Source organism: Lepidochelys kempii, chromosome 1 (assembly GCF_965140265.1).
Source record: "Lepidochelys kempii isolate rLepKem1 chromosome 1, rLepKem1.hap2, whole genome shotgun sequence".
Classification (NCBI taxonomy): Eukaryota; Metazoa; Chordata; order Testudines; family Cheloniidae; genus Lepidochelys; species Lepidochelys kempii.
The window spans coordinates 265,441,618-265,454,080 of NC_133256.1; the positions used below are offsets into that span (position 1 = coordinate 265,441,618).

Consider the following 12,463-nt stretch of genomic DNA (forward strand, 5'->3'; position numbering starts at 1 on the left):
TTCAGATGAGTTGTTGTTTGGATAAGTGATATTTGAACAAAAGCAGTTCATATATACAAAAAAAGCCAACTCAAAAAAAGTACAGTTCAGTCAAACTTTGACAAATCATCCAACTAGTTCCTAGCCAAAAGATTAATTATCCTAACAACTCATGCATGTAGGGTTGCAAGAAAAAGGAGAGTTGGAATTCCTCATTTCTTCATCCTGTGGAGGTCAGAAAGTCCCAGGATGGATTGATTTAAATCATTGATTTTAATTGTTTTGCATTTGTGCTTTTTAATTATTTAATTATTTTCCTAAAGAAAGATTGGTTCTTATTGGCTGGTAACCATTAAAATGTATTGAATTAGTACTAACTATAATCTTTACACTATATTTGGTGCTTCTTTTTGCTAACCAGGATGATACACTATATCTGTACACATTTATTTAAGCAATTATATAGCTTAACTGATATTTATTCAGATTCTTATTTTTTAATTATGTTAGAAAATGATGAATGATGCATTTCTTATTTAAGATACCTAGCTCTATTTGGCTGGTAATTCAAATTCAATTAAAAATGCACAAAAACTGCATTTTAGTTTTTTAAATTAAATAAACTGCCTTAAATGTGCTGGATACATAATTTTTCCTCATCAAAACAAGTTTTTCATTAAAAACTGATTTTATTAAACAAAAGAAATATTATCTGTAGTTAGTGAATTGAATTGAGTGTTTCTGGTCACCATGTGGCTACAGGATTTTAGAACTAGTAGATCTCATCCTCTTACACCTAGTTTTTATTCATACTTTGGAAGATGTGCTGTATTAATCTCAATGGAATATATGGGCCTGTCAGGGTTCCTTCCCCAATCTGAACCCTAGGGTACAGTTGTGGGGACCCGCATGAAAGACCCCCTAAGCTTATTCTTACCAGCTTAGCTTAAAAGCTTCCCCAAGGTACAAACTTTGCCTTGGGCTTGAATAGTATGCTGCCACTACCAAGTGCTTTACACAAAGAACAGGGAAAGAGCCCACTTGGAGATGTCTTTTCCCAAAATATCCCCCCAAGCCCTACACCCCGTTTCCTGGGGAAGGCTTGATAATAATCCTCACCAATTTGTACAGGTGAACACAGACCCAAACCCTTGGATCGAAAGAACAATGAAAAATCAATCAGGTTCTTAAAAGAAGAATTTTAATTAAAGAAAAGGTAAAAGAATCACCTCTGTAAAATCAGGATGGAAAATACTTTACAGGGTATTAAGATTCAAAACACAGAGGATCCCCCTCTGGGCAAAACCTTAAAGTTACAGAAAACAGGAATAAACCTCCCTCTGAACTCAGGGAAAATTTACATAAAACAAAAGATAAACTAATCCACCTTGCCTGGCTTACCTATACTGGTTGCAATATTGGAGACTTGGATTAGGATGGGCTGGAGAAAATGGATTTCTGTCTGGCCTCTCTCAGTCCCAAGAGAGAACAAACATGTAAACAAAGCGCACAAACAAAAGCCTTTCCCGCCACCCTCCCCACCCAGATTTGAAAGTATCTTGTTCCCTTATTGGTCCTTTGGGTCAGGTGCCAGCCAGGTTAGCTGAGCTTCTTAACCCTTTACAGGTAACAGGATGTTACCTCTGGCCAGGAGGGATTTTATAGCACTTTATACAGAAAGGTGGTTACCCTTCCCTTTATATTTATGACACGCCCCCCAAATCACAGATAGGGTGAAACACTGGCTGTGATTTCTTCCTGGAGCTTTAGAATAAAACAGAGTTAATAAGACACATGCATCTCTAAATATACTACTAACTGTGTAAAGACTAACAATATTTCCCACATCTTAAGGACGATTTGGACCAGTTGATTCTGGGAAACTTTCACGGGAGAGTGCATCAGCCACTTTGTTATAAGCTCCTGAAATGTGTTGTATGTTGAAACCAAAATCTTGGAGAGCTAAACTCCACCGAATAAGTTTTTTGTTATTTCCCTTGGCGGTATGAAGCCATTGTAGCGCAGCACGGTTGGTTTGCGGGTGGAAATGTTGTCCCCAAATGTATGGGCGTAGCTTTTCCAGCGTGTAGACAATTGCGTAACATCCTTTTCACTGATTGATCAGTGGCTTTCCCTCTCAGACAGCTTCTTGCTGAGAAACATGACAGGATGGAACTCTTGATTTGGTCCTTCCTGCATTAAAACTGCTCCCACACCACACGTGGATGCATCTCTGGTTACTAGGAACGGTTTGTCAAAGTCTGGGGCCCTTAGCACAGGGTCAGACATGAGTGTCACTTTAAGATGGTTAAAGGCCTTCTGACACTCTTCAGTCCACTGAACTGCATTTGGCTGTTTCTTTTTGGTTAGGTCTGTCAGTGGGGCAGTGATTTGGCTGTATTGCAGTACAAATCGCCTGTAATAACCGGCCAAACCTAAGAAGAATTGGACCTGTTTCTTTGACTTTGGGACAGGCCACTTTTGGATAGCATCCACTTTGGTCTGTAGGGGGTTGATAGTTCCTTGACCCACCTGGTGTCCAAGGTAAGTCACTCTGTTTAGGCCTATTTGACACTTCTTAGCCTTTGACACTTCCTGCCTCCCTTATGCGCTTGAAGACTTTTTGTAGATGTTCCAGATGTTCTGCCCAGGAATCCAAAAATATGGCCACATCGTCAAGGTAGGCAACTGCATATTCTCCCAGTCCCGCTAGGCGACCATCTACAAGTTTTTGGAAGGTGGCGGGTGCATTCCGCAGCCTGAAAGGGAGTACATTAAATTCATACAGCCCAACATGTGTGATGAAAGCTGATCCTTCCTTGGCGGATTCATCTAGCGGTACCTGCCAGTATCCCTTGGTTAAATCCAAGGTAGAGATGAACTGGACCCGTCCCAGTTTCTCTAATAGTTCATCTGTGCATGGCATTGGATAGTTGTCTGGGTGAGTTACAGCATTTAACTTACGGTAGTCCATGCAAAAGACGTATCTTCCAATCTGGTTTGGGAACTAGAACCACTGGAGATGCCCATGCACTGCCAGAGGGTCGGATTATATCCATCTGTAGCAGATCCTGGATCTCCCATTCTATAGCAGTTTTAGCTTGAGGAGACACCCGGTAAGGTTGGGCTTTAATTGGGTGAGCATTACGTGTGTCAATGGAGTGGTATGACCATTCAGTCAGTCCTGGGGTGGCTGAGAAAGTCGGAGCGTACCTAGTGCACAGCTCCTTATCTGCTGTCGTTGCATACGCCCAAGGGTCATTGAGAGGTTCACCTCTTCCACACCACCATCACTTTTCCGTTCATGGTAGACACCTTCAGGCCACTCAGCATCATCTCCTCCCTGGGCTGTAAATTGACAAACCTTTAATTCTCTCAAATAAAAGGGCTTTAGAGAATTAATATGGTACACTTTAGGCTTTTGGTTGGAGGTGGGAAATTTTATGAGATAATTCACAGCTCCCAGGCGCTCTTGGACCGTGAATGGCCCTTCCCACGACGCTTCCATTTTATGGGCCTGGAGCACCTTTAAGACCATGACCTGGTCCCCTACTCTGAAGGACCGCTCTCTGGCTTGTTTATCATACCAGGCTTTTTGCTCTTTTGGAGCATCTTGTAAGTTTTCTTTAGCAAGGGCTAAAGAGGTTCGGAGGGTGGTTTGTAAGTTGGTTACAAAGTTCAGAATGTTAGTTCCTTGAGTAAACCCCTCCCATTGCTGCTTCACCAACTGTAATGGCCCCTTAACCTCACAGCCATATAGAAGTTCAAATGGTGAAAACCCTAAACTGGGATGTGGTACAGCTCTGTAGATAAAGAGCAACTGCTGCAACACTAGGTCCCAATCATTGGAGTGCTCATTTACAAATTTACATATCATGGCCCCCAAAGTTCCATTAAACTTCTCCACCATGCCATTTGTTTGATGGTGGTAAGGGATGGCAACCAAGTGATTTACCCCATGAGCTTCCCAAAGGCTTTCCATAGTTCCTGCCAGGAAATTAGTTCCTGCATCTGTAAGGATGTCGGAGGGCCAACCTACCCTGGCAAAAATGTCTGTTAGTGTCTGGTACACACTTTTAGCCTTGGTATTGCTTAGAGCTACTGCTTCCGGCCATCGGGTGGCAAAATCCATGAAAGTCAGAGTGTACTGCTTTCCTCTGGGTGTCTTTTTCGGAAAAGGACCCAGAATATCCACAGCTACTCGCTGAAATGGAACTTCAATGATGGGGAGTGGCTGTAGAGGGGCTTTGACCTGGTCTTGGGGTTTTCCCACTCTTTGGCATACCTCACAAGATCGGACATAGGCAGAAACATCCTTGCCCATTCCCTCCCAGTGGAATGACCTCCCCAAACAGTCTTTGGTCCTGTTCACCCCAGCATGGCCACTAGGATGATTGTGGGCTAAGCTCAAGAGCTTTTCCCGGTACTTAGTTGGAACTACCAACTGTCTCTTTCTATAACAAACCTGGATCGATTAGAAGAGTTGAGAGGCGGTGGGTTGCTCCGTGCCTCTGTCCAAGGTCTCTGGAGGCTTTCATCTGCTTCCTGTTCAGCGTGGAACTGTTCCCTTGATGCTGGAGACATCAGTTCCTCAATGGATTGTGGACCTGGGCTTGGTCCCTCTGGAAGTGATGCAGGTGATGGGGCTGTTTCAGTTGATGGTGAACCACTCTCCACTGGTGCACTATGGGGTATTTCGGGCTCTGGCTGAGCCCCTTGTGTAGGGTCATCTGCTGCTGCTGCCAGTGCAGGCTCGGTGGTGCCCTCTGGTGTTGGAGCTGTAGATGGGGTTGCAAGCGCTGGACTCAGTGCTGGCAATGGTTCTGGTGCTGGTTGCTTCGCCAGTTTCAGTTCGGAAACTGGCTTTGGCTGGGTCTCTGGGACTGGATCCACTACGGCCGTTGCAGTTGTTGGCAGAGGATCCAGTTCCACCACCTCTATCTGGGTCTCTGGTAACACAGACGGGGCCCTGGTGGAAGGCTCAGGAACAGGGATAGGTGTGGAAGCTTGCTTAGTCTGGCTGCGGGTGACCATACTTCACAGGGTATTCAGATTCAAAACACAGAGGATCCCCCTCTGGGCAAAACCTTAAAGTTACAGAAAACAGGAATAAACCTGCCTCTTAACACAGGGAAAATTCACATAAAACAAAAGATAAACTAATCCGCCTTGCCTGGCTTACCTATACTGGTTGCAATATTGGAGACTTGGATTAGGATGGGTTGGAGAAGATGGATTTCTGTCTGGCCTCTCTCAGTCCCAAGAGAGAACAAACACGTAAACAAAGAACACAAACAAAAGCCTTTCCCCCACCCCCCCAGATTTGAAAGTATCTTGTTCCCTTATTGGTCCTTTGGGTCAGGTGCCAGCGAGGTTGTCTTAGCTTCTTAACCCTTTACAGGTGAAAGGGTTTTGCCTCTGGCCAGGAGGGATTTTATAGCACTGTATACAGAAAGGTGGTTACTCCTTCCCTTTATATTTATGACAGGGCCCAAAGAGTAAAAGGTTTTAACATGACCCAGTCACTGTCCATCGTTAAATAGTTTTAAAGAATGTTTGGTATACAGAAACCTCAGCCTGCCACACTAATAATCATTTTAACCTTTTATTAAAGATACAGAAAAGAAGGAAATACAGTTAAAGCATTTGAAATGTAATTAAGTAAGACTTTCATTCAACATTTTGTTTTGTTTCCCTCCTTGTAGCTGGAGAGCATTTTTAGAAGGAACCTTCCCTCTTTGACAATCTTGTGGATGGTACATAACTGTCCTTTTTGAGAAAAAGAGAAAAAGTTGGGCTGGGCTGGGCTTTGCTGGAGCTGAAATTATTGCTGCTACTGTTAAAGTCTGATCCCGTTTTTTCTAGAAGACAAAACAAGACAATAAACACAAAAGATGCAAGAAGGAAATAGCAAAGATGGAAAATGCAGCTTCTGTCTCTGGCGTTCACTCTCATTTGCAACATCCCTGCTAGAAAAATATGGGCATGGCACTTCATCTTATTAGGTGCTCTGAGACCGGGTAAATACATATCAGCATTGGTCTATTTAGGACATCTTGCAGAGTATGTCAATGCTGCAATTATAAATCCATGGTTGGCCCATGCCAGCTGACTCAGGCTTGCAGGGCTCCGGCTACGGGGCTGTTACATTGCAGTGTAGATGTTCCGGTTCAGGCTGCAGGCCAAGTTCTGGGATGCTCTCACTTCTCAGGGTCCAGCCTGCACCTGAATGTCTTCACCACATTTAAACAGCCCTTTCGCCTGAGCCCTCTGAGCCTGAGTCAGCGGTCACAGGCCAGCCAAGGATTTTTAATTGCAGTATAGGAATACCCTGAGTTGTCTCTCTGATCACAGGCTTACAGCAGTGTTGGTCAGCAAAGCCAGACTCTAATTTAATCAGATGGCAAAAAGAGAGGGATAGAAAAAAGAAGAAATAAAGTGAGGGAAGCAAAAAGATATATGGGAGGGAGGGGGATGGTAACAGAGTCTCATATCCCAGGTGGTGGTTGGGATTTAGCCAAAGCAAATAAAGGTAGCAGTGGCAATGGTGATGCCATGTGGGTTCGTCTCTCTTTCTCTCTCACCTGGTCTAGTCAGGACATCTCTGAAGATTATAATGATGAAGGTCCAGCAGTGATGCCTTGGATTCTCGGGGTCCAAGAAGACAGTGGGGATGGGAACCATGATGGTGAAGCTCGTACTTTTCCTGTTCACCCATCTCCCAGCCAGCCATTGTTTTCAGACAGCTTCCTCTTCTGCTAACATTTGTTCCCAAAGGTCTTTTCTATTAAGTATCCCAAAAGGGAGTGATGGGTCGAATAGCCTCCCCTTATTATTTTGTCTGCCAATTAGGCCTAATTTCCAACACACCAATTTTGGTTCATTGATTTCCAGTCCCATACTTCACTTGTTTACCAGGCATGATCTTAACACAGTTCTTGAGAGTTATATCAATTGGCTTTTTGTTTGGACTAATTCAGTCTTTCTGTCTTCCTTTTACACGTTTTCCCATAAACATTTGTTGTTACAAGTCATTGCAACATTTTATAAAGTTTCACTCACTCTTTACTGTTTCACTCACAATTAGGGTAAATTTGTAGGCCCAATTTCCTGCTTTTTCAACTTCCAGTTGGTTTCTTAGCTTTGAAAGAGCTAATTATTGAACTGAACTAGGTGAATAAACTGAAATGAAGAAAATATTCTCTTTGCATCTGCAGAAGAGCCTACTGCTATCAAAACCTGGTGTCGTAAAAATAAAAGGAAGGGTAACCACCTTTCTGTATACAGTGCTATAAAATCCCTCCTGGCCAGAGGCAAAACCCTTTCACCTGTAAAGGGTTAAGAAGCTAAGATAACCTCGCTGGCACCTGACCAAAATGACCAATGAGGAGACAAGATACTTTCAAATCGGGGGGAAGGGACGGGGACGGGGGGGGGACAAGGGTTCATCTGTCTGTGTGATGCTTTTGATGGGAACAGATCAGGAATGCAGTCTCAGAACTTCTGTTAGTTAGTAAGTAATCTAGCTAGAAATGCGTTAGATTTCCTTTTGTTTAATGGCTAGTAATATAAGCTGTGCTGAATGGAATGTATATTCCTGTTTTTGTGTCTTTTTATTACTTAAGGTTTTGCCTAGAAGGATTATCTGTTTTGAATCTGATTACCCTGTAAGGTATTTACCATCCTGATTTTACAGAGGTGATTCTTTTACCTTTTCTTTAATTAAAATTCTTCTTTTAAGAACCTGATTGATTTTTCATTGTTCTTAAGATCCAAAGGTTTGGGTCTATGTTCACCTGTACAAATTGGTGAGGATTTTTATCAAGCCTTCCCCAGGAAAAGGGGGTGTACGGCTTGGGGGGATATTTTGGGGGAAGACATCTCCAAGTGGGCTCTTTCCCTGTTCTTTGTTTAACACTCTTGGTGGTGGCCGCATACTATTCAAGGCCAAGGCAAAATTTGTACCTTGGGAAGTTTTTAACCTAAACTGGTAAATATAATCATATGGGGTCTTTCATGCAGGTCCCCACATCTGTACCCTAGAGTTCAGAGTGGGGAAGGAACCTTGACATGGTGGCAGAGCGGTGGGATCATTTTGAACCAGAGATCATTTTGAACCAAAAGCACAGACCTGAAGAGGTTGTTTGTTTTTTTTAAGGTGAGAGCAGCTAGAGGGTTTTCTGTCTAATTGCCTGTAGACAGAGGTGTTAGTTTTTTACAAAGGTATTTTTCTTTTTTCAGCTGGAGTTTTCTCTACCTAAAGGCAGGGTAGTTAACCTCCTGCAGGGAAATTCACAAGTTTTTCACAGACCTGAAGAGGTTGGGTTTTTTTTCCAAGTTGAGAGTAGTTAGAGGATTTTCTAGCTATTTGCCTGGAAACAGAGGTGTTATGTTTTTTTAAAAAAGGATTTTTCTGTAGGCTGAGAATAGCTCTCAGAGAACATAGGTATCACGTTACAGCACAGCAAAATTTTACAAGCTAGTAAAGTTAGTTAAAAACAGAGAGGCTAGGATGACCCAAACCAAGGCACAACACAAACTGGGGTTAACCAGACTGGAAGCAAAAGAGAAAGAAAAGGAACACCAGAGAGATATGGAGGCAGAGAAAGAGGCAGAAAAGGCCCAGGAGGCTGTCCACAAGAGAGCTGTGGAGGCAGAAAAAGCTCAGGAGGCTGCCCACAGGAGAGCTATGGAGGCAAGGGAAAAAGAGAGGAAGCATGCACTGGAGATAGAGATGGCAACGGCTCAGCAGAATATATCAACAAACCCTAGCAATCCTTCTCCAGGTACCACTTCACATCCCTGAAATTTCCCCACCTACAAGGCAGGCGATGATACCGAGGCCTTCTTAGAAAACTTCGAAAGGGCCTGCCTTGGGTACTGGCAGGTACCACTAGATGAATCCACCAAGGAAAGGTCAGCCTTCACCACACACGTCGGACTGTATGAATTTAATGTGCTCCCTTTCAGGCTGCGGAATGCACCCGCCACCTTCCGAAAACTTGTAGATGGTCTCCTAGCGGGACTGGGAGAAAATACAGTCGCCTACCTTGATGATGTGGCCATATTTTCGGATTCCTGGGCAGAACACCTGGAACATCTACAAAAAGTCTTCGAGCGCATAAGGGAGGCAGGAAGTGTCAAAGGCTAAGAAGTGTCAAATAGGCCTAAACAGAATGACTTACCTTGGACACCAGGTGGGTCAAGGAACTATCAACCCCCTACAGACCAAAGTGGATGCTATCCAAAAGTGGCCTGTCCCAAAGTCAAAGAAACAGGCCCAATCCTTCTTAGGTTTGGCCGGTTATTACAGGCGATTTGTACTGCAATACAGCCAAATCACTGCCCCACTGACAGACCTAACCAAAAAGAAACAGCCAAATGCAGTTCAGTGGACTGAAGAGTGTCAGAAGGCCTTTAACCATCTTAAAGCGACACTCATGTCTGACCCTGTGCTAAGAGATGGGTAACCACCTTTCTCTGTACAGTGCTATACAATCCCTCCTGGCCAGAGGCAAAACCAAGTGTTTGGGTCTATTTTCACCTGTACAAATTGGTGAGGATTTTTATCAAGCCTTCCCCAGGAAAGGGGATGTAGGGCTTTGGGGGTTATTTTGGGGGAAGACATCTCCAAGTGGACTCTTTCTCTGTTCTTGTTTAACACGCTTGGTGGTGGCAGCATACGGTTCAAGGCCAAGGCAAAGTTTGTACTTTGGGGAAGTTTTTAACCTAAGCTGGTAAAAATAAGCATATGGGGTCTTTCATGCAGGTCCCCACATCTGTACCCTAGAGTTCAGAGTGGGGAAGGAACCTTGACAGCTGGTTTAACACTTCAACTAACTCTGGTTCCAGGTGCTTAGCCCATGACTTCCACCAGTTTAGTGGTTGGACTTTCTTTAAAACTTGACAGCAAACATGTACTGCTTAATACTATTTTTTGTGTTTAGTTTAAATTATTGTATAGATTATAACAAATCTGATAACCTATATAAATGCCTGATTTCAAATTTAATTTTAATAGGTTTATTTAAAAAAAACCCCTGTATTTAATTTTTTAATCCAATTTTTTAAATATTTGTTTTTAAAAAACATTGATTTTTATTAACCCTAGAAGGTCTCTAGAAGAGAGGACCTCACCACTCCTAAGACTGTGTTTATATGTACAGCAGTCACCATTGGTGATTTTTTTTTAACTCACTAAATGTGAGTTGGAGAATAGATTTGTCCAGGGTTAGTTTAGCCATATAAAGATGGCATTTCTCCCTTATATTAGAAAGAGAACAAAACACAATTAAGTCTAACTTGGTCACCCTCTCCAGAGTTCAGAGTTCCCATGATTAAGACTATGAAGGAATGTCAAATTAGCCTTGAGAGTGACTTTATTTATCGGGATCATTTATTCATTTTTTGTGTGGTTGCAGATGTATATTCCCATGAGATGTGCACATGCCCAGGGCACTGAAGCTAGAGACCTTTGTCTAGCAGTACCTGTAGAGGCAGTGCTCCCTCCCTGTGGCCCTTAGCCCCTTCCCTGGCTACTTAAGGGTGGTGCCACTCCAATCCCCCTCAGTTTCTTCTCACCACCTGCAACCAAATTTGGAGCATTCAGTATTGTAGTTTACCTTTGCTGCTTATCTCAGTTTTTGCTGGGGCTTTAGTAGTACTCTTAGGTCTAGTTGTACTAATTGGTTAGTTCCTGCTTCCCCAATAATTCAGAAGCATTTGGAAGCCAGGGCTGCTCCTGCTTCTTGTGATGGACCCTTGGCACTGTCTGATTTGGTCACATAGTTGTCTTTGTCAGCACCATATTCGATTCCACCTAAGACTCAGATTCAGAATTGTGGTCAGCATCCTTTTCGGTACCAAGGGGCCCATCAGTGTAGATGCTGTCTTTGGTACTGATGATGTCTTTGTGGCACACCTCATCTTTGGGTTCATTACTAACTTCTGCTCTGGGACTGTCATTTGCACCAGTACCCAGTGGAACTGTGATGCCTCTTTGAGTACTGAAGACACCAACAGCTCCTTCATCCTTGGTACTGATGCCATCTCCTTACTGATTTTGAGATGAGGTTGATTGCTTGCTTGCCGCATTAGGAGCAACTCCTCTACTGCCATCAGGCAACTTCCAGGGCTCATCAAGATAGAGTTCGTAGACATCTTTCTCCTTTCCATTCTCAGAAGTCCTGAAAACCATCCTCTGATCACCATCGGTACAAGATTGGCATCTTTCGTGAATTAAAAACAGGGGTCCCAGGCTTAGTCCCTCCTGGCCACCAATGCCTTATCCCTATGCCCAGCAGTCGCCTTGGAATTACTGAGATGTTTCCCAGTCTGGAAGATCCCATTTTTCAATGCAGTCCAGGGCTATGTTGCTAATTTTGACTGCCGTTTCTCTTCCTGAGTTTTACCTCTATTACAAGCACAGGCTGAGGTCATTCCTACTGTGATGGTCCAGATTGATCCTCTCATATATGAGTCTCTCTCCCATAGGAGCTTGCATTGCCCCGCACCCTCCTTCTTTTTCCAGGAAGGCTCATAGGTCACAAAGGAGGAGAGCTTCTGGGCCCAATTTCAACCAACCATTTCACTCTTCTCCAGTGCTAAGGAAGCAGCCATTTTGACTTGTATGTCCAGGACAGCAGTCCAGTTGTGACCTCTCCATCCCTGTTTCAGTTCCAGGACAGGCTGTCTTGCTTTTCCAGTGCTTGGGACTCAGTAACCATGGACAAATGGGTCCTAAGCACCGTGAGATCAAGTTATGCCATCCAATCTCCCCTTCTCATCCCTCTTACCCCATCTCTCTTCAGGGATCCCTCTCACAAGCCAGGTTTCAGAGTAGCAGCCGTGTTAGTCTGTATTCGCAAAAAGAAAAGGAGTACTTGTGGCACCTTAGAGACTAACAAATTATTTGAGCATAAGCTTTCGTGAGCTACAGCTCACTTCATCGGCATCCGATGAAGCTCATGTAAAGCTGTAGCTCATGAAAGCTTTGCTCAAATAAATTTGTTAGTCTCTAAGGTGCCACAATTACTTCTTTTCTTTTCACAAGCCATTTATCCTTCAGCAGGTCCAGACCGTGTGTGCTTCTGGAGCTGTCAAGGAGATCCCTCTGCAGCACTGAGGGAAGAAAGTCTATTCCTGGTTCCCAAATCTAAGGGAGAATGAGACCTATTCTCAGTTTCTTCGCAGACTCAACAAATACATCAAATATGTGAGATTCCATATGGTCACTCTAGCGATGATTCTTCCTCAATTAAGTAACAATAACTAGCTTGCTGCCCTGGATCTTCAGGATGCTTACTTCCATGTAGCAATTTTTCCCAAGTCACAGTAAATTTCTAAGATTTGTCCTGGCAAGTCAATATTATCAGTACACTGTGCTTCCCTTTGGCCTCTCCTGGGCTCCTTGAGTTTTTACCAACGGTGGCAGTGACTACGTATTTCAGGAAGAGAGGAATTCACGTCTTCCTGTACCTAGACG

General features: G+C 43.6%; 1 protein-coding gene across 12 annotated transcripts in view; it reads left to right on the top strand.

Moving 5' to 3' along the window:
* ANKS1B (ankyrin repeat and sterile alpha motif domain containing 1B) overlaps positions 1-12,463 on the top strand; it is a 746,995-nt gene that overhangs the window by 421,211 nt on the left and 313,321 nt on the right. The gene's annotated exons all lie outside the window — the stretch shown is intronic.